The sequence below is a fragment of the Cavia porcellus genome, unplaced genomic scaffold, assembly GCF_034190915.1.
Source record: "Cavia porcellus strain 051 isolate PalLab524CR breed Dunkin Hartley unplaced genomic scaffold, mCavPor4.1 scaffold_25, whole genome shotgun sequence".
NCBI lineage: Eukaryota > Metazoa > Chordata > Mammalia > Rodentia > Caviidae > Cavia > Cavia porcellus.
In genome coordinates, this window is record NW_026947508.1 from 51,483,309 (window position 1) to 51,511,282 (window position 27,974).

A 27,974-nucleotide genomic window follows, 5' to 3' on the forward strand; every position below is an offset into this window, starting at 1 on the left:
GTGCTATTGCCTGTGTGGGGACAAAAACTTTTTTTCCTTTTTAAACTGTTTCAGGTGTAATTTTCACACAAGTTAGTTACAGAGTGAAGAAAATTTATACATATTACTATCACTGGCAAACCCTTCACACAAACTGTGAATGGTTTCCCATTGTCTGTAAAAATATATTACAAACTGTTGTATACAACAAGATTCTTCATAAAATGGTCCCAACAAACTCCAAGAACCACGGAATTGTGGTCTCCAACCACAGCAAAACACAGCTGCCCTCATGTCAAACAGACTGTAATTTCTCAAGTGACCTTGACTGCCCACCACCCCATGCACGCGTGGCTTCTTGTATCACCACTCACTGCCTATGTGCTTGGCTACTGCTTTTTTGCATGGCAATGTACCTCTCCATCAAGGGCTTCTCCAGGTAGGACTCAGCAGAGCCAGCAGCTTCCTGCCAACATGGTGTTTTCATAGCTCTTCATATCTTGCCTGTTGAACTTAACATGGTGGAGTAGAGAAAATCGAAAACTTTGGAGTTAAGAGGCCTCAGTTCAAATTCTGAATCTGTTCTTGACCATCAAGACAAATGCTCTCAAAAACACAACCTACCTGTACTTGCAGCTGTGTCCTAAGGAAAGATCAGGCTAATCCCTGTCAAGTGTCAGCGCAGTGCCTAATGTATAGTAGGCCCGTGAGAAATAAAAGCTAGAGTAAGTGTGTGATGATAAATTAAAGCTGTAAGAGGCTAGATGACCTTCCTGCAGTTATAGCTGTCTGTGGGAGACCTGCTCCTCTAAATTCAGCTCAAGTTCAGAACACGGAAATGGTGGCAGTGATGGCAGCCTCACCCTCAAGCAGAGAAACGGGTGCACCCGGACCGTACGGGAAGCTGGTGGATGATGTGGCCACACGATCTAAGTGGGCGCCTGCTTGGTGTGCCCCTATTCCCCTCTTTCTTCTGCTGGCTCACTTTTATTGTTGTAAGTGCATCTGGTCATCTTTTGCCTTCACAGGAGAACATCTAATGGAGCTCTTTCAACAGAGTCCTCTCCCGAACACGTGGTGGGTTTTAGGTTACACATACACAGTGCGTCTCCTGGCAATGACTTCTGATTTGCCAACAGAGGGAACATTGGATGACCTTTCCTCACTGTGTTTACTGTTGATTCACACCTGCCCCGGGGGGAGGGGGAGGTTTAGGGCAGCAGGGATGAAACAGAGCACAAAGCTGGTATCTGGAAGGTACATTGCAAGTCCTAGCTCGATTTTTCTTCCTTTGTCTCTTTTCCTCTCTTACCCTCACACCCACTCCCTGTGCACACTTCTGTAGCCTTCTCTACAAAGTGCCAAGTGCTGGTTTCTTATAGCACAGCCAGCAGACAAGTTATGGCAGCTACACTGCCTCTCCCGGATATGGCGGAAGCCTGTGTGAGGCACGGGGCCTTACTTCCACACTCTGAAAAACCACTTAACATTTCCAATGAAAATTCAGGATGTTAAAATCAAATAAGATAGCAGATGCACACACCTCAAGTGTTAAATTATTATTAAGCTGTGATAAAATATACATAAAATATATCATCATCACTGGCCTTCACTGTATGGAGGAGCAGTGGACAGTAGATTCGCATGGTTGTTTGAAGAACTCCTTTCATGCTGAGATACTAGAACTCTCTGTCTGTTATTCAACAGCTGTACTCTCCACCCTCACCCTCTACTTTCTCACTCTGGATTTGACTATTTTAGGTGCCTCACATAAGCAGAATCATAGAGTATTTGCCTTTTTTGGGACTCCTTATTTTAGGTAGCACAGTAGCCTCAAGGGTTGCAGCATGTGCTGGAATGAATATGAATATGAACATGTATATGTATATGTATATGTATATGTATATGTATGTATATATGACATTCTTTTTACCATCTACTTACACTGGGGTTGCTTATACATATCTTAGCTTCCATAATGACGTTGATATCAATCTAGTTGTCCAAAGCTCTTATGACTCTGCTTTTAATTATTTTGGGTGTCCTCCCAGAAGCAGAGTTGGTAGTTCATATGGTAGTTCTATTTTTACACGTTTGAGAAAACCCCATTCCATTTTCCATAGCAACCACACTACTTTACATTTACACCAGCAGTGTACTAAGGCTACAGTTTATTCATATCCTTGTCACACTTTTTAAAAATAGTACATCCTGATGGGTATACGTTAGTCAGTGGTTTACAGTTTTGAAATAACACAGTGGTTATTTCTGGCTCCCTGTTTGAAGCCACGTGGACTACAATGTTATTGTTTTGTAGATTTTTATCTTTGTAGGATTGATTAGGTAACTCTGTGCAATGGTTACTGGTTCAGGAAAAGCAAACCTGATTGTAGTGGCCCATCCTCTTCCACAAATGCTCATTAACTGCCTGCTGTAGAGACCGAACACTATTTAGACAGCCAAGTGCCTCAGGTAGCGCTTTTGTGTGTGCGCGCGTGCTGGGGATTCAACCAGAGCTTCATGCAGGTTAGGCAAGTGCTCTACAGCTGGGCTACATCCCGATCCTTTTGATTTTATTTTTGAAATGGGTTCAAATTCATATTCCTGCCTCAGCCTCCAGAGTAACTGGGACTACAGGGATGTGTCACTATATTTAGTTTAGATACTGCATTCCGATGTCAGAAAGAGTGGGAGAGAGGAAAGGATCAGGGAAGAGAGGGGAAGGAAACAGTAAACACCAAACAGTATTTCAGACCAGTGCAGCAGACAAATTAAACATGACACACAGTGAAGGCTGCACACTCCTCACCTGCCTAGGTGTGAATCAAATTCAGGGTTCAACTGGAAGATCTACACAGCCTCTTCCAATGTAACATTTAGAATTAATTCTGCTTCTGTGGCTGGGAAGTAGATGGGGTGTACATGGGGTTTTCCTTGTTGTCCACAGGTGGGAGTTCAGGGTGGAGAACATGAGGTGAGTTGTGGGAAGAGGGGTTGGGATGGGACCAGTGGCCTTCAGGGTGAAACCATGCTCATTTTCTGGTCCCACTGCCAGATGATCCCCAGATACCACTGATTGTGAGTCTTGCTGTGTACAGGGATGTGGTCTCTGTGCCACTGGCACTGCCCCCCAGTTGTCCCCACCTTCTGCTCGAGATGACTTTTTTATGGTCTCTCTGCTTTTCACTGAGTTCCTCTAACCCTTCTCTTACAAGCTGTTAGACAGATCTGTGTGAAACCACAAATCTAATCAGGTAAGTCCTTTACATGTTCAAAATCCTTCAATTTGGCTTCCCCAGAGATTTTAAGTGAGTTCAAACTCTTTTCTTAGGACATCAGCACCATCCTAATTTCACCCGGGGGAATTTCTGAGTCCTCTGAGGACTTCCTTCCTCCTAGGCTGGTGGACTGTTTACTCCTCCCTGAACCCATGCTGCCCTTTCATGTCCCCATTCCTCCGCAGGGCAGGTGCTGTCTCCCTAGCAAGGAATACCTACGTTTCTCGCAATTTTGTGAACTGGTAAATTCCTGCTTTACAAGTCAACTCATGCACCTTGGGATCTGTACTGGTTGCCTCCTCGGTGCTACTCACTAAGGTACAAAGAGGAGTAAGTAGTCGCCAATCTTCCAGAGCTCATGGATGAGGGAGACGGATGGAAATGGGTCATCCTTGATGTAGTGCAAGACGTCATTAAATACACAGCACAGTCCCGCTGCAGGCACACGGAAAGGGGTTAACTATGCAATTAGGGGTGAGAGAAAGTTCTGTAGAGATGGCTTCTCAGCTAAAAACCAGCCAAGCAAAGAAGGTAGAGAAAGATAGTCCCGAGAGAAAAAAGCATGAACTGCAGGCACAATGAGCAGAAACAGCATGGTGGGTATGGGAAGAAGCAGCAAGTCTCTATCGCTGAGGCCCCAGTGCTCAGAGAGGAGTTGGAGAGGAAGGTAGCGGGCAGGTATTCCAGGACTCCTAGGCTTCATCTTCAGTTAGGTACAGGCTGTTGCTGAGTTTACCACTGAGCAGCTAAATGCAGCCTCTAACTGAGGCATCTTCCAAGGCCATTCTGCAAGACTGAGTCATCTTCATTCGGCCTGCCTTAGCCTGTGTGTAGAACAGCTCATCCGGCCAGGGCAGCAGGCCTCCCCTATGCAGGGGCTGGGAGGCTTGGAGCCACATCTCCCAGGTGCTCTCTCAGCCAGGGTTCTTCCAGCAGAGGCGTGAATGAATGTTTAGAAAAGTGAGCAGGCTCACATAATACACCAACTGTAACTTTGAATTTAAAATGTTTTCTGGAATCATTTTGTAAGAGCAATTTAAGATGATGTCTGCTGAAGGAGATTATCCAGTCTCTGTAATATCAGAAGATGGCCCCAGAATAACACTGGGAAAGAGCCCCGGTGCTCCACATCTACCCAGGACAAGGTGATCCTTGAGTAGCTCATCTGGAAGCACAGGATGAAACAATCCCAGAGATATTGTGGAAACAGCCTAAGATAAAAACAATGTGTTCTCTAAACAGAAGAGATCTGTCTCTTTGATAAGGAAAGGAAGTAAAAGCAGCCAAGAAGTTCAGAGAAACTGCTACAACATTTCAGATGAATGAGCAGACCAGGGTGAGCAGTCTGAATCCCAGTTCTCTTGGTGTGGTTATTTTACCTAGCCAAATATATTTAGTTGAACCAGGGGAATAAAATTTCATAAGACAGAAGTCTTTTGCTCAATTTCTGCTTCACCGGAGTATAAAGAATAATAATGATAATAACAACAACACAGGCAAACACTTTCTACCAGATGCCAAACACTGTTCTAGGTGCTTTGTATACAGTCCTTTGTTTACACCCCACATGTTCCCAGGGGACCCACAAGGACATCGAGGCTCCGCCGACTCAAGAGATTGCTTTAGCATCACAGGGAGGAAGGACTGAAGCAGCTAGGGTTTGGACATCCACTCTGGCTTCAGCCCTGATGGTGCATCTTGGCCTCCTTAAACCCAAGAATCCATTTGTCATGTCTAGAATGTTATTTTGGGTATATTATAATAAAGTACGATTGCTATATTACCTTCCTGAGATGAAGTTTCCCTCTTGGAAGTTTCAGACAGTTGATATGTTTCTCCTGCTCTTGTGGTCCTTATTATCAGCTCATATATACACTATCTTAATCTCTATGATAACTGCAAAGCAGACACAATTTCTGCCCCACACTGCATACAAGTTTAGGGTAAAGAATGGCTAAGAAACTTCCCCGTGTTATACTGAAAGTGATGCAGGAATTTGGATTCAGGTCTGTATAATTTCATGACTGTTTTAACTATTCTTCTAGAATAACACTTATACATTTAGCTCCAATTTACAATTCTTTTGCTAATGTCATAGAAATTTCATAAGCATTTTTCCCTGTCATACTAATACTTTTTATATTAATATTATTTTCAACAATAATTACTTCATTCAAACAAATTAAAAGCCCAAGAAACCAGCCTACATTTGCTTTTAAAACATTCTCTCAACTGGGAGTGGTAGTACATGCCCTTAATCCGAGCACTCAGGAGGCTGAGGCAGGAGGATTGCTGTGAGTTCAAGGCCAGCCTGAAATACATAGCAAGACCTTGGCTCCAAAAAAAGACAAAACAATTGTCTCAATTATTACTGTTTATTACTTATACTGAGATGAGCAAAGCGTTGTACCTAATTGGCATATTTTAAAAAATTTATAATAAAATATATGGCTGTTGTAACCATATATTCTTAGCTTTTCAAGGTCTGATTTAATGTAATTTTAAAAACATGGTAATGCAGAACTCAATAACAATAAAATTCAGTGTTCTTTTAAAATAAATCTGCAAATGAGAACTATTGTGTGTCAAATCTCATGCCCGTCGTGGTTTACAAAGTCTGGTACAGAGAGCTTCTCCCTGCTCTCCCAACACACCCTGCTGAAGCTGACTGCACTGGAGCTGTTGTCTAGGATTACACAACAATGGCAGTATACGTCACGTGACTCCAATACAGTGGTATATGTCACATGACCTCATCATCTGACAAGGAAAAGAACTGCAGGAGTTCGACAAATCAGAAGTCACTGAGTCTGTGAAAGCTGTAAGAAGAGCACATGTAACTAACTTCCAGAAGGAGAAAGTATCTTGATACATATTTTTTGATTTAAAGAGAAAAGTTAGCTCATTTCCTGGATTTTTACAAATTGATGACCTTTATCTTCCACAGCAGAAAACAAAGGCAACACCTATAGAAGTGATTTATCACAAATCTGGACATTGTTCTCCAGATAAACGAATGCAAGAGCCTTAAGGAACATGCAGGTGCAAAAATCAGTGGCACAAAATAGTAGCAGAAACCAAAAGATTACGCAGGAAGAGAAGGCAGAAATTGTCAAATCCTGCCCAAGGTGGAAAGAAAGAAGAGTGTTAAAAATAGCATCTGAGTCACCTTCATGAATAAAAGGGATCAGTGCCAACTTCACCTCTCCAAGAACTATAACAATGGTGACACTGCCTTGTTCCTGGCACCAGTGATTAACTCCTGAGCCTGGTAGAAGAGGTAGGAGTCAGGGAGCACAGGGCGCCATTCATAGCCCTCTCCACTCCCTTCAGGACCATCTGGTCCAAAGACATAAGGACCAGTCCTCACTTTCCTTCTGCTCTGGGCGTGTAAATCGCTGGCCAGCACTCCTGGCAAGAACCCTCCCAGGAGTCACAGGCTCCCAAGGAGGGATTGAGAGCTCCCAGTGGCACCAGTAAAGCAGCCCCCCACAACACTGCCCACTGTGGCACACAGGGTCCTATGGGGGTTCATGCCTCTAGGCGCTTGTCTGGATCGAGAAGCAGGGTTGGGTCTGCTTACTTGATGCCCTTTGCCACCTAATTTAAAACTGTTCACTGAGCTTCCTGACCTCCAAACCTGGGCACCATATGGCCCCGAGGCTGTGTAAGCTCCCAGTCTCAAGAGTAGGCAATAGTGACTCTCTTCTCCCAGGGCCACTGTGCCTCCCTCCTCGCCGGCCTGGAGCCCTGTTAGAAAACCTGGTTAGTCTTCTACCATGGCCCCTCCTGAGACACTTGCAGATTTCCAGCCAGATCTACTTCTTCCTGATTATTACTTCCTTGTCAGAGATACCATCCCCAGGGAAGAGCACACCAAGGAAACACGCTGTTCCCTGCTGAGGTCTTCCACAATGTCCTTCATCATTCCCTTCACTGACTGAAGAGTTTCTGTCCCGCATCATCCCTCCCCTCCATTACTGCTTCCATGACAACAAGCCAATTCCTGAGTCATGTGAATGGTCACCCCCATACCTTGGCCCATGACCTTGCCTGCAACCCTGCCTCAGTCACTGATTCCCAGAGGTATACCTGGCCTTTGTCATTAGTAATAAAGAGACCATCTCAAACACAAAGTGCAGGCATTCTTCTCTTGGGCATTGCCGCCTGCCTGCCCACTTGCCAGTTCTGGAATCCCAATGCCAGCATGGGCTTGAATGCTGCTCTATCTGCTGTGCCTTCCTGGGTTTGTTCCCTCGTTCACTCAGATGAGACTTCATGGACCAAGTCACTCATGGAAAGTCCCTCAAGTCACTTTCTAAAATGCCTCCCACCCCACAAAATGTGTACTCATGCTGAGATACAAGATGAACTCCAGCCCTACCTTTCAATGCTTTATTCATACCCGAGGCAGCATTTCTCCTGAAGGCTGGGATGATCAGCTGGAGGGGGGTGTGCAGAAATCGGGATTCCAAGTTAAGGAACTGGGGTTTTATTCTACAGGAATCGGGAGCCCCTCTAGCTTGTAAGCAAGAGAGCAACACCCCAGGAGCTTACTGGAGTCTCGTCAATGCTGTGCTTCGCCAGCCTCCTGGCCTTATCCTGTGGGTGTGTCCGGACCGATACCCAGGTCTGGCATGGCCCTGACTGCCCTGGCGCGCTCCACACGCTACCCTGTCCTAACTATTCACAACCACGCGTGTTAGCCTTTCCCACGAGGGTCTGTATCTTCAGCTGGTAGCTGGTGCCAGGAGGACCTTTGGATGAAAGTTCTGAGGGCTCGGAGTGATGATGGATGACTGGGATGGTGAAGGGAGTGCGCAGGCAGTTACAGGTCAGAGTACAGCCAAGTGGTAAGGTGCTAAACCCAGCGAGCACTTCCCTACTCCAAAACATGTCTCTTACGCTGTTCCATCAAGGCACCTGAGATTCCCCGCTGCTTCCTGAGCGAAGGCTGTGGATGCCCTCAATGAGAACAATTTCTGAGAAGAGCCCTGCATTCCTCCCTCCTGTTCACCTGTGCTACTCCCAGGAACGGGGTGGTCCACCGTGCTGCCCCTCAGCCCAGATCTCCAGGCCTGTTCCCCTGGATAATTCTCTCATCCTGCCACCACACTTGCACTGGGGAGGATTCCCCGGCAGGGCCTCGCCAGACTTAATCTGTATCGGCGCCATGCACCGTGCTGTGTTGAGGTAACTGTTTGCATGCCTGCCTTCACTACAGGGGAGGCAAATGTGTTGCATGGCTCAGTGTAGCCGGCCCAGCTACCAGCTGAAGACATAAAGCCATGAATTATTAGTTTTTAAAGCTTATTGGAGTGCTGAATAGTGAGCAAATGACCATGGGCTTTCCCCACCCATTTCCTAGGGTTCTTTCAAGGCTTAAGAGGGAAAAACAAGCATCTGATTCTGGGCACAGTTCATGGCAGCTAAAAGGAGGCACTGCTCAGCCCAGAGAGTCACCTTTCCTGGGTAGCAGATGCTAAGTACTTCACCTCCTGGATCTCTCTCTTTTCCTCCACTCCTCTGCCCACGTTAGGGATAGAAGCTGGGGCCTCCCTCAGGCTAGGTGAGAGGTCTGCCTCTGCTCCCCAGCTACACTGCATCCCATCTGACTGTTACACCCCTAGGTGGCAGTAACAGAGCGTGTTTTCTTTCACTAGACCGTGGCCCATCCTTCACCCATCATCAGAAGTGTCCACAATGCCCCTGCCAGACATCTGTAGTCCAAATTGGGCTCATCCTTTGAGGCATAGCTCAAAGCTCCTACGACCTTCCTTATCGGCCTCTTAAAAACTTAACCTCCCCCTCCTCACACTCTTGGCAACGGTTCTCAACCACAGCTATGCGCTAGACCATCCAAGGAGCTCCACATTTGGCCCACTGACATTTTATGAGTCACCTGGAGAGCTTTTTGTATAGCCACCTCAGCATTGGGCTCACAAAGAGATCTGGAAACATTTCACAGCTTTTTACCAGCAAACCTCCTGTGGTTCTGTGCCTCTGGTGGTTTCGTGTCCAAATACAATCATACAGCTGAATAACCCATCCTCCTCGTTTTCCACAGACTCACTGAGGAAAAGATCTCTACAGACCCCACAAGTTCAAGCATAACTGACTTGTAGCAAGTGCTCAATAAACAGCTATCCAAGTAATATTAGACAAAACAAATGAACAGATTTCTGCTGGTGGTCTGGAGGGGATTCTTTTTTAAAGGGCTTTCATTTCTTGCCAAGGATGTACCTAAATTGCAGTCCAATCATCCACTTCTGCCTTTAAAATCTGGCAATGGACCCTGGCCCTGACGATAAAGTAAACATTCCTTAGATGCCCTCTGTGGTTTAATCTTTCCCACATCCCCAAGTTTATTTCCCACCACTTCCTGCCTCTTACTCAACTCTCTAAGTTAAGGGAACTCGCCATAAATCTCTCTAGGTGCCTTTCCCACCTCTTGGGTTAGGTAAAGTATACTTTTCTCCAAGCAGCTTCCGCTAAGTGCTATGGGCCGGGTATCTAGCTTTATTACAGTGGCCATATATGTGTCCGTTTTATCTACCCCACCCACGGAGGTCCTTAGGGGCACGAATGGGACTGTGGTTTTACTCATGCCTCTGCCACCGTGTCAACACACCCAGAGCACAAATGCCACAATATGTGCCTTTTTGAATTAAACTTGCAGATCTGTGGATGTGGGAACTGAGACAAATCGAAAGTAACTCTGGAGCAAAGAAACTGAAAGGTGCACTGAACACGCACTGTGTCGCACCTTCCTAGGGCATTTGGGGGCATCACATTTCCAGGAGCCATTCACAGCCCCCCGTGCTTGTTTTTTAGGGCTTCTGAGCTCAACTCCAAAGAGGAGGAAACCAAGGATCCAAGTGTTTACAGCTTGCTTAGATCACAAAGCAAGTGACTGCTGGAGGCCAGATCTGAACTGGGCGCACACCGAAGCCAGTGGTTTTGGGAAACTAATTCTGCACTCAGCTCGCCGTTTCCTTTAGGACAAAGGCATTCTCTTCCTTTCCCAGAGCCACACCACACTTACGTGTGGTGAGCCACTTGTGGATGACAGGCAAGAAGGACACAGGCCTCGCCCTACTGGGGTTCAGTCTGGTGGGAGGGTCACAAAAGCAGAGGACCCAGGGTCACTGTTGTGAGGGGGCAGCACCAGGGGCAGGACAGGGAAGACCTTGCTAGGCTTAAGGAGCAAGAGGACCTGCCAGGAAAGTGAGGCAGAAGGACAGAGAGCAGCATGGTGGCAGTCATGGATCTCACACATTAAGCAGATGACCTGAGAGCCCTGGTGTCTGGAGCTCCCAAGCCAGCTACGCCACTGACCTGAGACAGGGAGGTGAGACGCAAGCCGAGCTGCATGCTCAAAGATGCAAGCCATGAAAACAAACTTATCAACACATACTTAGAATTTTATAGTTCAGAATACCTTTGTAGATTACACTGGGAGACAGTGCCTATGAAAACGATAGTTTGGAACTTTCAAATTTTTAGTTTAGTTTATTTAGTTTAAAATAACTACTCACCACAAACAAATGAGGCTTCCGATGGCTTTAAAAAAGTCAGCCCAGAAATAGGCTCAGAACTCTTCCAGACACTCAAGTGTCACCCAGCTGCACTGTGCTGAGGGCAAGGGTCTCTGAGGAACTCTTGAACCATACATCCTTGCTGGTGATTTGAAAATGCAGCTCCCAGTGAGGGCTGGGGTATAACTTTGTTCACAGTCCGGGATTAGGGCCAGACTGAGGATTCAGGATCTCTGCAAACTTTCCCCCTTCACCCATTGCTGTAGGCACATCCTCTACGCACACTTGGCATTGCAACGTGGGGCAAGTTTGGGGCTGCACTGGAAACTGCCTCCCAGGGGCAAGGGAAATTGACCATTAAAGGTGTTTGGGTTGATGACAGCTTTACGTAAATTTACTGAACACCAAAAAAAAAAAAAAAAAAAAAAAAAGAGAGAGAGAAGAGCTGAATAACTTCGAGTCACTTTATTGCTTTCGACCTGCATAATATGATGTAAATGTCTTAGCCAGTGTGGCAATTTTAATTTCCTAGATTTTTTTAATATTAAAGATCTAGCAACATGAAGAAATAGAAGAAATGAAAGACACTATTCGAAATGCAACTGGGCAGCTTTCACAGGTGTTAGATGTTTATGTATTTTAAGAATCCAACTCTATAGAGAGTGCTGAAGGACATTCCAGAGAAAGAGAGGAAGGGATACCAGGATTCCAGCAACAGTGGCAGAGAGGCCTCAATGAACGGGGCAGATAGTGGAATGAGGGAATAAGGTGGACAAATTATAGCAGAAAAGTGGAGTAGCAGACATGAGGCAGAGATGGTAAGCTATAGGCTTTAGTATAGATAGCTCTGAAACACTATAAAAAAAGGCAGAGGTCATTGTTAATAGTGTATCAGGATTTAAAAGACACAGTAGTCTTATCGCCATGTTTAGTTTGAATTTAATTTGTTCTGGTCTGTCCACTCATGTCAGATTTGAGAGCACAGATATCTGACCCAAAAATAGCAGGTTATACCATGGTAACTATCCTTACTTTCCTATTAACTTAAACTGAAATCCTGTATTACTTACATTGTCTTACTATGACTGATCTTAATTGAATCCGATTCATAAGACCACAGTTTTGCCTTGGCTGATTTTATTTGAATTTGGTATGCTTGTTAGTATCAACCCTAAAAGTAGAGGCAACTACTCTGAAGATGACAAGATGTAAAGGATATCCATACTGGTATTAATTATTAACAGCTCTCAAATCCTACAATGCTTTCAAAGTTGTGTTTTTATAAAAATAGGTGATACTATGTTTAACTATATTAAGCTGATGATGTGGACAAATCTATTGAAAATAATAAGAGAAAACATAGTAACTACGGAAGATCACCTATATTGTGGTCTTATATGTTTAATCTTACCCTCTTTGAGATATAAAACAAGTGTGTAGGACTGATAACCATATTACTGAGTTTTTGTTCGATCATTGAGCAGAACTGTTTGCAGTGTCACTTTTTTAATGTCATTTTACATACTTTAATTTTGTAACCTGAACAACTATTTCTAAGATGACAATATGTAACTTATCAACTAGCGATTTCTTACTGTTTATTTTTCTGTAATTTTGTATTATTTCTACTCTTTTTTATCTCCATGTATTCTTTTGTTTCCTTTTCTTTAAATAAAAAAAAAAAAGAAGAATAAAGAGCCCCCGTCCAGTTTCCTGTCTATTCAAAGCCTTCTTTCCCCAATAATAGCAAGGAAAGCCATTTTCAAGGTCTGGAGTGCCAATCCTGTGTCACAGTCATCTCCTCCTCCTGCCCCCTGTGACTTCACCACCACAACACAGGAGTATGGACCTGGGACCTCTGCAGGTGGTGCCTCACACAGACATCGCCTGGGATTTCTTGTCTTTTCTTTTTTCTTTTTTTAATTTTAAAGAGATTAAGACAAAACAGGATATAACAAAGCAGATCAGAGCAGAACAATGTAAGCAACACAGTATTTCACCAGAAGACAACCGTAATTAACAGTAACTACCACAATGTCTTTCTTTGAAATAGTTGAATATAACTTCATATACAATAGTATCAAACATAGCATAATAGTATAAAAACATTCAAGAGAATGAGAGTATTACAGGGCAGTCAGAACCAAATAACAGAAAACAAACAATGGCTACTATATTATCTCATTTTCCATAGAAAATTTGTTTATACTTTCACATGTAATACAGTCCAATAAGGTACAACATGATAGAGCCAATAGAAACAGAAGATCAAGAACATGGTAGGACTTCAGAATAAGATGATATTATATCAGTACTGGCTATTATAATGATTTGTTTCCCTCAAATTAGCTGTTCATACCATCACAGATAATAAAATCAAAAAACTAGGACAACCCATTACAACTAACAAATGTACAATGTAATGGGGAATCATGATTACCACACACTCTTATGTATTCTTACTATTTCTTACACTAGGGAGACTATATGATATTTATACATGTGAGTTTGATTTATTTCGCTTATGAGTATGGTCTCAAGTTGCGCCCATTTATTAGTAAATATCTCAACGTGACCATTCTTTATAGCTGAGTAGTACTCCATTGTATGAAAATACCACAACTTTTTTATCCATTCTTCAGTTGATGGACACTTAGGTTGTTTCCAAGATCTGGCTATTACAAATTGTGCTGCTATAAACATGGGTGCACATATATCACTGTGGTATGATGCTTTCAGTTCTTCTGGGAATATGCCCAGGAGTAGAATAGCTGGATCGAATGGCATCTCACCTGGGATTTCTCAACCCCAACCTAGAGAGGTGGCTGCAGTTAACTGATAAGGAAACTGAGCTCTGGAGAGAAACCGAAGTTTAAGTTAGGGGCTAAAATGTGCGCTGTAGGCTTTGAGGTCAGATAAGACTGTTTGGATCCTTGTCCTTTCACTTAAGCAGGATGCCTGAATTTTTTTTTGCTGCCCCAATTACCACAGCAACAGAAGAATTTACCTTGTAGCAGTTAATTTAGGCAGTGCAGGAACGTGTGCTGCCTGACAGCATAACTTACAGAAAGGCTAGCTAGTTAACATCACCACCAGTGTTGTCAATGTTTGCATTGTTATTAAGAGATGTTTAGATTTAACAATGACAACTTCTAGAGTTCTTTGTGTCTCTCAAAAATCCATGTGTTGTAAAGTTAAGCCCTAAATTCCTGGGTGAATGGCTTTGAAAGGAAGGGTGCTAGGGAGGTAGCTGGATTAGATGAAGTCGGGGCATGTGGAAGAATCAGAGACTTTATAAGATGAGCTGTAAACTAGCACATTGGCTCCTCCTCCACCTTGTCACATGATGCCCTTTACCACGTTGTCCTGGTGGCTCTCATCGGATGCTAAACTGAGGCCATGTTTGTGCTCTTGGACTTCCCAGCCTTCAGAAATGTACAAATGCTGTTCTTTTCTTTATAAATTATCCAGTCTCGAGTATTTTACTATAGCCACAGAAAATGGCCTAAGACAAGGTCTGATACCAAAACTCAAGATCCTCTTTCACTGTACCACACTGGGTGAGGTTCTTTCTAGACATTATTTTGTTTTCTCTAATACTGCGATGATGGAGGAATGATCAGCACCATTTTACAGATTAGGAGACTAAAGCTGGAGCACTTGCCTAAGCTGGGAGACCTAGACCTGTCCTCATTCCCCAGTTTGATCTAACACCTGACCACAGCGTCAGTTGTTGACTGCAATCAGTCAAGAAAAGCAACCCAATGGTATTTTAAAAGGTCCTTTATCTGGGACAAAATTTCTCCAGCTAATTGGGAATTGATCTTTGCTGTTCTTTGTGTTTTCTAAACATGGAAGCTGCTAATCCACTCACTGAACCTTGCGATCCTTTTTACTCAAAGACCTCGCCAAGCCAGAGCCACTTGTGAGGCAGGTTTATGCAGCAATTAGTCACAGGCCAATCTGTGACAAAGAGCTTGGCACCAGCTCCCTTTACCCGGGGAGTCCGCCAGCTGTGCGGGGCCCACAGCCTCTTCTGCAGCCCAGCTGTTTCCTTGGAAGGAGCATCCTTGGCTTTTCGGGAGATTGTCAGCCTCCAGAGGAGCATTGTGTGGTGTGGGAAGGCAGCGGCCAGCACAGGCCCTGGCTCTGCTGTGGCCCTTCCCTGACCCAACACATGTGTGCGGCCACTTCCCAGTTCCTCCCTTGTGGGAAAAGGACAGTCTAGTCCACAGCAGAGATTTAACTTCTGTGGCCCTCACGGATAGAGGCTAAAGAAAAGAATTCTTTTTGTCTCCAACATACAGTAACTTGCTACACCCAAAGGAACCCACTGCCAAGCTGTACATTCCCAGGGACACTGGTTACTGTGACCATGAGTCTTTTCACAAGGCCAACCTGTAAACAGTGTCCTTGGGGTTATGCGGCTCAGTGGCCCCTCTACAGACAGAAATGGCGATGACCCAGTGGTGACCCAGTGTGCTTTTCCTCTTGGACCTCTTAGGTGCATGGCTTCTGAAAGGTTGACAGAGATCATTTATCAGGTATTCATTCCATGACTAGGTGAGAGCCTGCCATGGGCCAGACAGCGTTCTAGACACATAAGAGTGCTTCATGAAATTGTAAAACATAGCAAGAGCATGTGCTGAGCATGTCTTTTCCAAATGCTTAGGACAAATTTCATAGTCTTTCAGATTTTACAATATTTTTGTAGATTTTATCAATTGAGCATTCCTAATCCACACTCTAAAATGCTGTCATGTTGGTACTCTCAAGTTTTAGATTTAGGATCATTTCAGATCTCAGAGTGTTTGAGACTTCAGGTGAGAGATGTTCAAACTGAGCATCATTTCCTCTCCTCTCCTCCAAATAATCATTTTTCCTCACAGTTTCCAGTCTTACCTCTTCTAACCCCTCCACTATAATGGATTCACTGTCTTCTTTTCTTTACCCTTGAGTTACCCAACCCAGTGCCCAGAGCCGGGAAGACACTGTGAGTGTTGCGGGAATGAGCGCCTCTCTGTCTCCTCACACACTTCCTCTTCATTATCTGGAACACATGTGTCTAGCTTGTGCCAGCTCTGGGGCAACCCCCCAGGCTGGCTTCTTCCCGTGAGGTCTGCAGGGAGAGGGGGGCGGTGATGTGCTGTGATCCTGGCTCCCGGACCTCCTTTAACTGTGCAGTTTGTATTAATGCTACTATCTTACACTTGCCCCTTTTCTCTAGGTTAAAGGCAACTTTAAGTGCAGAACAGGGCTCAGAAGATGGCCCAGGGGTTGAAAAGTCTTGGGGTGGAATTCTCCTACCTCTTGGTAAGTTCTGGGTCTGTGACTGCAACAAAGCTCTTCCAGTTCCATCCCCATTTCCTGAGGAGTAAAAGGCGGATACAGGGATTCACATCCTGACATTGTTATGGGCGTCAGCATTGGCCCGATTCCGGGCCCACAGAGGCCCACAGTGTTGATACTGTACGAGGATGGCTGGGATACGACAGAGCAATGGGAAGAACAATGTCGATGCACTCATGATCATTGTACTGGTGCTACCTGCCAGGAAATGGTTATTGTGGCAGAAGTACCTGTTCAGTAAATATGCACGGAGTTAATTAGCCTAATGATTTCAGATGGGGAGACTGTGTGTCAGTTCTGATAGGGGCCTTCTAGTTTCCAGTAACAGACATACTTCCATATCATCTCCCTCTTCTTCCACATTCACTCGCAGGAAGAATCTGTCAGTTTTGCTGACTCCTTCACACCAATCTCATGTCTGTTCTCTTCCCTGGCTCCCCTCTCTGCCTCTGGCCTCGAGCCCAGGCCAGCAGACAGTGCCTGTTGAGAATGACACACTGAGCATTCAGTTCTCCACCCAGGGGAAATCTGAAGAGCACCAGAGGAGGAGATCCCAAGAGCGGGAAACTGACAAGAACTGCAAATGGAGATGGCCCTGGTGCTGTGGGTGCTGGCTCCAGGCCAGCGTGATGCAAGCAGCAGGATAATCAGAAGTCAGAATGCACAGGCTCTCCAGCCTGGAATGCAGGCTTTAATGCTTTAGCTGTGAGTTCTCTTTGTGTTAATGGATGAGAGGAAATAACAGGACTTTAATGTCAGATGATGGCTGCAGAGAGAAAAACCCACAGGCAATTGCTGTGCTTTGGGATGAAAAGGACAGGAATATCAGTGAGGCAATTTGCTTTTTGATTCTACTGAGTGTGAACATTAGGTCCTCAAGACCCATGGAAGCATTTGATACATTGAAGCCAAATTGAAAATAGAGAGAATACTAAAGTCACGATTGTGGGTGTGAATATCTGCAAAGTCACTCTGTAACCTGGGGGAATTCAGTTTCAGAGTCTCCACAGTTCTGCTGTAAAATAAGAGATTTCCTTACATTGAGAGTCTGTGGTAAAGATTAGAGATCTAGAGTCTACCCTGACACTGGTCACAGAGGAATCAACACTGATGAAACGAAGATGCATATGGCGGTCCATTAATCATAATCCTATGTAACCACACAGAAATGAAATGTTTCTCACAGACCTCGTGGTCTGAACAAGTTAACTGAACCACTGGCTGGCCATTTAAGGAAATACAGACTGTGTTTTGGTAATCTTTAAAAGGCAAATAATCCTATTTGTCCTATCTCCCCCATAACATTTGCATGGTTGTCAAATAAAGACATTCAAATGAAGACATTTGAACAGAATCAAACATAACTCAGATGTAAGCTGTAATCTCTAAATAGAGTGAAAGTCCGAGATGTGAGCCCAGACCACAGGGATGACCTGGGGAGGAAGGCAGCTGCCCCTTAGGATCTACCTGGCAAGGGGAGAGTGCAAGGGCCTCAGATTCCCCTAGCAAAGTATCCATCCCTGTGGCAGCTCCAAAGGACCTGTGGTAAAGTGCTTAAAGATCAAGGACATCTGGAGAGAAAGAGGGGAAGAGGATGACTGCAGGCATCACTGGGGGTCTGCAAAGGTGTCTCACGTTTGTATAGCTCCAAGCAAATGCTGTAGGCTCCTACACAACTGGAGGAGGGTGACAGGGAGAGGCAGGGATATACTGTGTCCTTTCCAGCTGCACTAGGGCTCTTCCCCAGGGGACTCTGTCCAGGGCATGTGTGGGCCACAGGGTCAGCAGGTGCACAAGCACATTTATGTCCGGCTACTGTCCCTCTGCCCCATGCCCTGGGAGTGGCCATTGGAAGATGGTTCCCTCCCCTAGGAGGTCCCTTGCACCTGCTGTTGCCTGTGCCTGGCTTGCCTCGCTCCCCCTTGTTACATGGTGAATGCTTCTTAATCCTTTGAAGCTTGAATCAGAACTATCCCACTCGGAAAACTTACTCTGACTCACCCAAGTGAAGTAAAAGCATTTTGCCTGTCTGTGTCCCTGGTCTTTGGAGTATAATTTCACTGTTCACATTACAATTGTCATGCTGCATTATAATCCTATTATTTTGTATGCCTTCATTAAATTGTGGCATGAAAGACCTAACTTGTTTCATTTCTTGGGTTCTTACCATCTTGCCTGTTAAATGAAACCTCTCAGGGATCAGACAGGCTTGGGGCCAACTCCTGGATCCATTACTTAGTAGCTGTGTGGTCTGCAGAGTAAACTCACAAGGACATATTCTCTTCACTTCAGAACAATAACGTCCATGTTGCTTATCCTGGTCAGACTGTGGGCAGAGTCCATTATTTACAGGAAGGATGTGATATTATAGACAGCCAAGTTAGGAAGAAATGTTACAGGCAGTTAGACAGAACGAGGCTATGGAGGGAGCCAGTGATGAGAATACATTACAGCTGTGGTTGGAAGTGCACCTGTCAACAGAAAGGTGGGCTGACCAGGCCCGAGGGATGAGCAAAACACTGAAAAATCAGACTGTAATTGGCAACACCTGGCCCAATAAAGTCTAGCTAGACATCAGTCATCCAAGTCAGTGACCAGGACTTCCTGAGTCATCCTTTCCTGAAAAGGTCCTTGTTCTTTTCAGGTATACTTGCTATAGACCTGCTTACAACTGGGTCAACATTACTTAAGTGGTTTACTTGTGATCTTATTGTGACCCACATTGTATCCACCTCCCAATTTTGCTCTATAGAATTTCCTTTGAGAAGTGGGCTCTGTGGCAACCCACTTTTGGGTCCTCTCTGGTCTCTCAAGAGCTCTCTCAATAATTTTTCCTACTCTTAACCGCTGTTGTCCCTTAGAATTTATTCTTCAGTTTTGAGGAACACAGACTCAGCATATCTGACATCTAGCAGGCTTGGAGTTATATTATTTCCTCTATAACAACAGGACTGAGTCCCAAAACCATTATTGCCTGTCATTGTATTTATTACTCTTGTTATTTAATCACTTAACCTACCCGGAGAGAGAACAATGGATAAGATACAGCTTTGTCCAAGTGGAATTTCTAGAGTATAATTCACAGATAATTACATCATTTCTTTTACAATGTGATACCTGTTCTATGCAGAGTGGTCAAGGACAGCTGAACTCTGTGAGGCAAACAGTTCTCTCCCTAGCCCCAAAAATAGCAGATGTCCTAACTCTGGAGACCCATGCACCTGTTTTGTAATGTTGCTTCCTGGCAAAGGACTCGAGATGGAGAGTGATCCTCAGTTACCCAAGTGGGCTCGGTGTAATTATAAGGGTCCTCCTAAGAGAGAGGGTAGAGTTCCTCATCCGTGAAGACATAAGGATGAAGCCAAGACCCCCGAAAAGATCTAAGCTGCTCACTTGAAAGCTGGAGGAAGAGGTGTCAGAGTGAGAATGCAAGTAAAAGGTCACTGCTAAAAAGACAAGGAAACCATAGTTCCCAGAGCATGTCAAACTTTCACCCGCCTGTGCTGTACTGGTGATGGGTGGTGCTTTAAGCCACTATGTTTATGCTAAGTTATTGCAGCAGCGGCTGGAAAGTCATAACCGTTCTCCACAAGAACAAAGTATACATTGGTCAAGACAGACTTGGTTTTGAGATCGAGCAGCTCCAAATCCCAGTGGCCTAACCAAAGGTCTTCCTCCCCCATTCCAACCCACAGATGCCACCTGTCCCACCTGAGGCAGAGGCAGAGCCTGCTCCTCACACACCCTCAGGGAGCCACCAGCTAGTGAGGTCCCACTGGCTCACTGTTCAGAGCAGGGGTGGTAACAGCACAGAGACTCACACCTGCTCATAAGTGCCTGGAGTTTCACCTCCACCCCAGACAGAACTGGTCATATGATCCCATTCCAGTTATAGTAGATGGGAATTGTTAGGGAGCAAAGGGAACATTTGGTGAGTACTCACCGTCTTTGCTTATCATATGAAGAGGGGGTTGAGGAAGCCTCCTTCAAGGGAATGGTAAAGGGAACTAGCTAGGTGATGAGACAATGAAACAGGAGACAGGATAATGAGAGGCCTAAGGAGGAGGAAAGTACGTTCAGTCTTGCTGTCTATAGTTTTCCTAAAGGCGAGATCTGCACAACCATTCACAATACATTTAACACTAATTGGCCAAACCTCACCAACAACCGTAATAAAAACTCTACTTTTCCAGTATTATATTTGTTTTGGATAAAAGCTCAACTGGTCATTGGATGGAAAGTTCACTTAATTATATGTCCTACATTTATTTGAAAGAAGACTTGTGGGGCTTTTGGACTGGTAGCCACTTTATGTTTGGTTTCCCCTCTTCAAGACTTTCTCCAACCTTGATTCAGGTTGTATGGTGAAGTGCCAAGCTTGTAGATTTCATCATGGTCTTCAGTGTTGCACAGCCATACATAGTTTAGTAATTTAGATACACACCTTTAGGAACCCATAAGCAGCTAGTCAAATCTATGCTAAATGACAACTTGAAAAATTATCCAGAAATTTAAAGTAACAGAGCAAGAGTCAGTTGCAATTCAGATGTCACACATTCCTATACCAAGTATTTATTTTATGTATAAATTACTTAATTATATTTTCCTATATTTGTATATTCATTTGTATATTCATGTATATATTTGTATATTCATGTATTCATGTATTCATATATATTCATGTATATTTGTATATTCATTTGTATATTCATGAAACACCTCTGGATGATCTCATTCCATTGTTATGACCATTCAAAAAGAAGGCAGATGATGTATTATGGATTCCATTTGACTGATGAGGAAACTTAACCTCAGCAATGTTTCTCCACTTGTGCAGGGGTACACAGCCGGGATGGGAACCCATTCATTCATGATTCCAGCCATGCTCTTCTGTAATGCATTTCCTTCCCAGTCCTCATTCATCCCTCCAGAGTGAAAGACTCCATTGCCACATACTCCTCTGAGACTCCTGGCTACAGATCCTATGATGTGTTCATTCAGAAAGTTTAGCAAGTAAAACATTTTGTGATAGCTACTGATTTTGAATGCCAGCTATATTCTGGGTGATGTGCTAGGAGCTATATATCTAAAACTCATTTAACTGAGTTCTACTACTATATCCATTTTGCAGATGAAGTAAGCAAAGCATAAATATGCAGAAGATTTTTCCAACTGCACATAGTTAAGAGGGGATTGTACTCATTCGGTCTAGCCCCAGAATCTGTATTTTTAACTACATTTTTTTCTTTTCCTTTTCCTTTTTTTGTTTTGTTTTGTTTTGCAGTGCTAGGGATTGCACCTAGACTCTTGGACTTGCTAGGTAAGGGCTCTATCACTGGAGTCTGACTTTAGCCCTGCTCCTAAATACTGTGAAGTGTCCACAGCTTGGGCCACATCTACTCTGTTCCACTCTCCCCCTCCTTTAGATTTGAGTTTACAGTCGTGTATGAATCTCTCTACATCATTCTTCCCTGTGTGGGATACATTCCTCCTTCCATGATCCTTAATATCCTGTGCTTTGTTTCCCCCATATTTTATATGACTGTCTGTGTTTCTGTTTCCCATGGGCTGATCCTTCTGAGAACAGTTACACAAGCTGACACTTACCAAGCACTCCCATGCATTGGATCTGAGTCTGCGGTTTTAAATTTCCCTTAGTACATGTCAACAGTATGCAGTGATTACATTCTGTTTTCTTTAGGTCTGAGTCTTAGCAGCTCCAGGACAGGAACTGTTATTAGATAGAGACTCCTAGGAAAGACTCAGAGAGGTTGAATAAGTTGCCAGAGATCACATGGCCAATAGGTGGTAGCACTGGGATTCAAACTCAGAGCAGGAAGTTCTTTTGCTTGTGTGGTGCTGGGAATCCATTCTATGGTCTCACTCAGCACTCTACTACTGAGCTACCCTCAGGCCTGGAGCTAAGGCTTAAAAGATACATGTGAAGAGTTCTTCTCACCCCAAAATCTAGGCTGCCAAAAGGACAGATGCAGCTGAAAAGAAAGATGCATCTCAACACACCAACACCATGAAACTGAAGTCTCTGCTTGGAAAAACAAAAGCATGTTGCTCATGTAAAACCCCAGGGAAAATGCACAGCTGAAACAGTCTCACTGTCCTGAAGTCTCACTCTCAGAAAAGACAGCATGCATTCCCCATAAAGACCAAGATTAACCTTCAAGCCTCTCAACACCCTGCTGCTATAAAAGGTGGTCCAAGTTACAATTACAGCCCATTGAGAACTTCCCACATAAGTCCTTAAAAGATCTGTGGGTGAAGATATTGTCCTTATCCTGCAGGTTACAGGGCTCCTTTAGCTTTGCCAGCTAGAGGCAGAGGTTGAACTGTAGCTTCAAAAGGCCCTCAGGAGAGAATATGCAACTTCAAGAACTCCAGTTAGATACATTTGCCATAAAACCCTGTGTTCTACACTGCTCTGGAGGAACCCACTTCCTGTCTTTCCAGCTGCCGGCCTGGGGTGAACAAGAGGCATGTCCACCCCAAGGATGCTGAGGCACAGGTCAGGAACAGGGCCAGAGTCCCAGGGGTTCCAGGTGAGTTCTGTCCATTGGAGAGTCCTTAATCCCCTTACCTCAGTTTTCCCACATGAAGAGTTGGGATAATAACAGCTCAGAGCAGCTCACAACCTGGTTCAAAGATGCACACAAAATGCACTTCTTTGACATCATTCTTCTGCCCAGTTAAGTAGCAAAAGCAGTAACAGTCTACATGATCTTGAGGAAAGCCTTCAGAATTTCATCCAGGGCAGGCAGATTAGTCTTCCACTGCCACTGTGAAGCCTGATGTTCAACAATTTTATACCAGATCTCAAAGGAGAATTCCTAGCTCATGGGGAAGTTAAGAAGATTAGTGATGGCTATTGTATTCCTGGGTAAACAAACAATTTTACTCCAAGTGGAATTGAAAACAAAAGCTCACAACTTAAGAGCTCACTGCTTGTTTATGTTTCTCTGAATAACAAACTTTAAAAGTAGCATGATAATTGCCACCAAATGCCTCAGAGTTTCCAGTCAAACCTCTGGTTCAAATCCTTACCTCTGACTCTCAAGCAGGAGACCTTGGATAAATCATGAAGAAACTTTTGCTTCCTCATCTGTAAAGTGTGGATATCTTTCTCAGAGTATTTGTAAAGTTTGAATGAAATCATGCATATAATTGACCTGGCACAGAACGGGTCCTACTAAAATATCACCCATTTCCTCCTTGGGACAGTCACTAAATAAGAAATGGCTGGGTATTAAGGGGAATTAGGAGCACACAGCTGAGAATCACCATTCAAGCTTTGGGGCCTCTCTGTGTGACACTGAGTCAGAACAAGGCAGAAGGATGCACGCAGGCTGAATAGCCTTTAACCAAAAGGCTCGCGCTCATAGCTCCAAGTTTCTGGCTTCCTTGGATTTTTGAATATTTGAATATGCATATTGTGATGTCTCTGGAATGAGACCCAGGTCTAAACACAAATCCCTTGTGTTTCATATACATTTTAGACCCGTAGCTCACAAGGAATTTTACCAATAACTTAAATACTGTGAAATTTTTCAAATTAGATTGTCCTACCAGCACTCAAAAAGTTTCTGATTTTTAGAGCATCTCTGATTCTCAATTTTCAGATGAGGGATGCCTCACTACATCAAATTCTTCCTGAGGCTCAAATGTGATTAGCATGTTAGGCTAAGCTTGTCAGGATATTTTTGATGCTAGGTGCAATATATTTTAATTTAGAGTCTTGCTAATTAGCGAGTAACAGAGTCCTACAGAGGAAAAATAATTAGCCCCAAAGGGCACACAGGCAGTGGCCCTGAGGTCCACCCCTGTGCTCTGTTCATCCCACACCCCCAGCAAAGCTCTTGCTCATATGCTCCAAACAGCACTGCTGGAAAAGCCAAGGCACAGCTGACTTTCGGATGAAAACTTCAAAGGGTGAGGACGGTTGCACCTGTCTGTTTAAAGCTGAGTGCTCCTGCTTCTGTAATATAAGCCTTTAGGTTGTTGAAAACATTTCCCAATTTTTCTTTTATTTATTTCCTTTCTTTCTTTCTTTCTTTCTTTTTTTTGCATAAGGTCACGTGCTGATCTTCGAGATAAGTAACTGGTTGGCTCACCAAAGGTAGGGTGGCAGGGCTTGGAAAATAGTTTAAATTGTCATGTCAGCTGTGCTACAAATTGTAGATTGGAGAATTTTGATTATATGATAACCCATAAATGTTAGTGTAGGATTTTATTATTTTATGTTACATTCAATAATGTTACCCACTATAATCCTTGTGGACAAAATTGACAAATAGGTATTATTAGACACAGAGAGGTAAGAAAAATAGAATGGATAAGTGTCTTGTTCCAGATCACATAGCTAGTGGATGACAGACGACTCAAATTATAGTCTCCTGAATTTTAGAAACATTTTAAAAACCTCTGTATAATATATCAATCACTATCATGATAAAAGGGACTACACCAATGCTTAAGAAGCCAGGTGTGATGGTGCAGAGCTGTGATCCCAGCATTCTGGGAGGCTGAGGCAGGAGAAACACAAGTTTTATCCTATCCTGGACAATTTAGCAACTTAGTGAGGTCTTGTCTCAAAACCTTTTTAAAGGGCTAGAAATATAACCCAGTGATGAAGACCCTGGGTTCAGTCCCCACTAGTGGAAAAAAAGAATGGAGACTAGAGTTCAACATCTGGTTTGTGCCCAAGTTCAGACCCCGATTCTGCGTGCTGTGAAGTGGAGAAGATGGTAACAGTAAAAATAATGGTGAAGAATAAGAAATGAAACTTCAGCTCTTTCCAGGACTGTTACAAATATTTTAATTAGTATTTCTGAAGCACATTATTAGTAACGTGCCTGTGTATAATATGTTGAACAACAGAAGGCATTATTTTGACTATCTTCAAGGGTATGTTATTCTCAGTTTCATAGGTGTGAAAAACAAAGCCAAGAAGTCAATTATGGGCAAAACCATAGAGTGTGACCCCAAGATCAGTTTTGTCCCTGAGGGGCGAAGCTCAGCTGTGGCTTTTGGAGAAGTCAAACACAGAATACAGAACAGCTCTCAGGTTGGATGGGGAAGGCACTGAATTGAATATTTACATCAGGTTCCTTAATCACTTACTGATAAGGCCTGAGTGTTAGTTTTCCAGGGCAATCATGGGGGCAAGGAATTCTGGCAAGGCTCAGCTGGGTGACAGTTCTGTTGCAAGGCGCTGGGCGAGACATTCGTAGCAATGAGCTGACGTAGAAAGTCCAGTTCTCAGCATAAAGGGCCAGGGAAAAGTGTGGTTGGAACTGTGAACCAGCGCCCAACTGAGGCCTGAATCTGTGGCATGTAGACAGCTGGCCTGGGGACTCAGAGCTGCAGGGCTCAGTGCTCTCCTCAGGTGGCCTCCAAAGCCCACAGTGCCACGGGGGCCATTCTGTGCTGGCTGAAGCAATCACAGGTCTGCACAGACTCCATGACGATGGAACACCTGTGCAACCAGCAGCACCCTGCTGTAGGTGTGTTACCTCCCTCTACCTGCAGCCTAGCCGAGGCCTCTAAACCGCAGCAGCCACATTGTTACTCAGCCCTTCTATCTGACTCCTGGTCTCCCTCACCTTCTATGTATCAAGTCATCTTTATACACGTTGACATCAGTCTTCCAGATGTTCGGCTTCCCATCTGGGTCACCAACCATCCCCCATTTTCTTCCTCAGCTTTTAGGGGGAATCCAATCTATCAGCAAATCCTATTGCCACAACCTTTAATACATAGATGCTCCTCAACATACAATGTGTTCTGTGCCAACAAACCCAAGTCACACTGGAAATACTGTCTACCAAAATGCATTTTATACACTCAGCCCCCCACACTCATGGGGCACCAACATGGCACACAGCAGACTAAGGTCATTTACCCCCTGACCACACAGCTGCCTGGGACAGCTGCCTGAGACATTACACTCCCTGGCATCGTGTGAGGACTGCACCACATAGCTCCAGTCCAGAAAAACACCCAAATTCAAAGAGCAGTGATCACTGAATGCATCCTGCTTTTCTACCACTGTGAAGTTGAAGCATCACCAGATGACCATCCTGAGTCAGGGACTACCTAGAATCTGACCACTTCCGGCCACCATCACTGCAAAGGTAGGCATACCTTCTTGTTTGGATTTGTGCAACACCCCCCTACCTGGCCAACCAGCTTCTGCTCTCACCTTCCTTACCATCTGGGTTCAAAACCAGAGCCAGATGATTCTTACAAGTATAAGTTGATTGTGCCACTGAGCAGCTCAAAATACTTGAGTGGTTTTCTGTCTTACTCAGAGAAAAATCGAGTTTCTGCAGTTGGTTTTAGAGCACACGTGATCGGACTTCTCTACCCTGACCCTTCCCTCCCTCCCCTCCTCTTTGCCAGCCATTCTACACATTTTGCTGTTCTCTGAGCATACAGACACGTTTCTGCCTCAGGGCCTTTACACCTGCTATTTTCTTCTACCTCCAGTTTCACCTGGTAGTGATACCCTCCTTGGGACTATGCCACTCAAACAGCACCCTCTGCTCGCTGCCCCCGAACCTTTAAAACTTTCTGTGCTTTGTGCATCCACATGGCACTTACTGCTATCTGATCTATGATTTCATTTCTTTTCTCCTAGAATATATAAAAACTAATATTTCTGACTGATTTCTTCTTGCACTTGCAGTACCTAGAATGGAATCTGTCCACACAGATTTTAGAGCAGGTGTCTAAAAAAGTGTATTTTCTAAAAAATAAACCAAAATCTTCCTGGTGAGAAACCAATATTGATATTTCTATCATTTTTACCCCTCCCTGAGCAGTGAAAGTGATGCAATCATATGTGTACTTCGTAAAAATGTTACTACTAACAGATACACTCTTTGCACATTCTTCTCCAAATTGCCTGATATCCTACCCGCTGCCACCCTCGCTCGCACTGCCTGGCTTGTGCGTGGCACTCAGCAGGGGTTATCAACAAGCCAAGCCCCCGACGCTACTTCCCAGCAGCGCGACACGGAGCAGAAATAACAAGCTGACCCATTTCCCTCTCCTAGAGTAGAAGGGCAAACAGCATCGACCTGTCCTTCTGCAAATAAACGGCAACAGAGAATCCTGCAAAGCTCCAGTCCCTCACAGAGGGCAACACGTAAGTCACTTTCCTGTCTAGTACCCGGATTCAACCCGCTCGGCCTGGCACTTTCCCCCAGAGGAGGAATTTCTCAGACACTGCTAAGCAGCTGTGGGTGGGGGCAGCCGGGAGGGTCCCGACCAGACAGAGCAGAATCCCTGACGCCGGGCTTGCCCTGTCTCCAAACTCAGCTAACTCAACTCTGGACTGGCAAGGAGAGGCTGCCCGGGGACAAAGGGGAGATTTTCCTGGCCCAAAACAGCTGCGGTGCCCTTTGTCCCCACTTAAAAGCAAACATCTGGAAGCCCACGCAATCCATAGGAGAAAGTGATTTGCTTCCAAACGTAGCGCGCGCGCGCGCACACACACACACAGAACACTCTGGCTTGGTCAGCCCAACCAATAACCTCCACCATCAGAGAGCACCGGGGCTCTCAGGAGGGGAAGGGAGACTCTTGGCAGGGCGCCCCACACCCCATCAACTCTGTGTCACAAGCACCAGCCTCTAATCCGGTGAAGAGCTTGTTGGGGTAATCCTGTTTCAGAAGAGGAAACTGAGGGCTCAGAGCACAGACGCAGTTGCCCAGGGCCACAGTTAGTAAGCAGAAGCCAGTGTAAAGTCCCAGGCCGCGGGAGCGCAGGGCCCACGAACCCCCGCCTAGGCTGCGCTGGGCCAAGGGGGCGCCC

General features: G+C 44.6%; 1 protein-coding gene across 1 annotated transcript in view; it reads right to left on the reverse strand.

Annotated features, from left to right (window-relative positions):
* The window catches only part of Fyb2 (FYN binding protein 2), a 101,623-nt gene that overhangs the window by 73,467 nt on the left and 182 nt on the right, over positions 1-27,974 (reverse strand). The gene's annotated exons all lie outside the window — the stretch shown is intronic.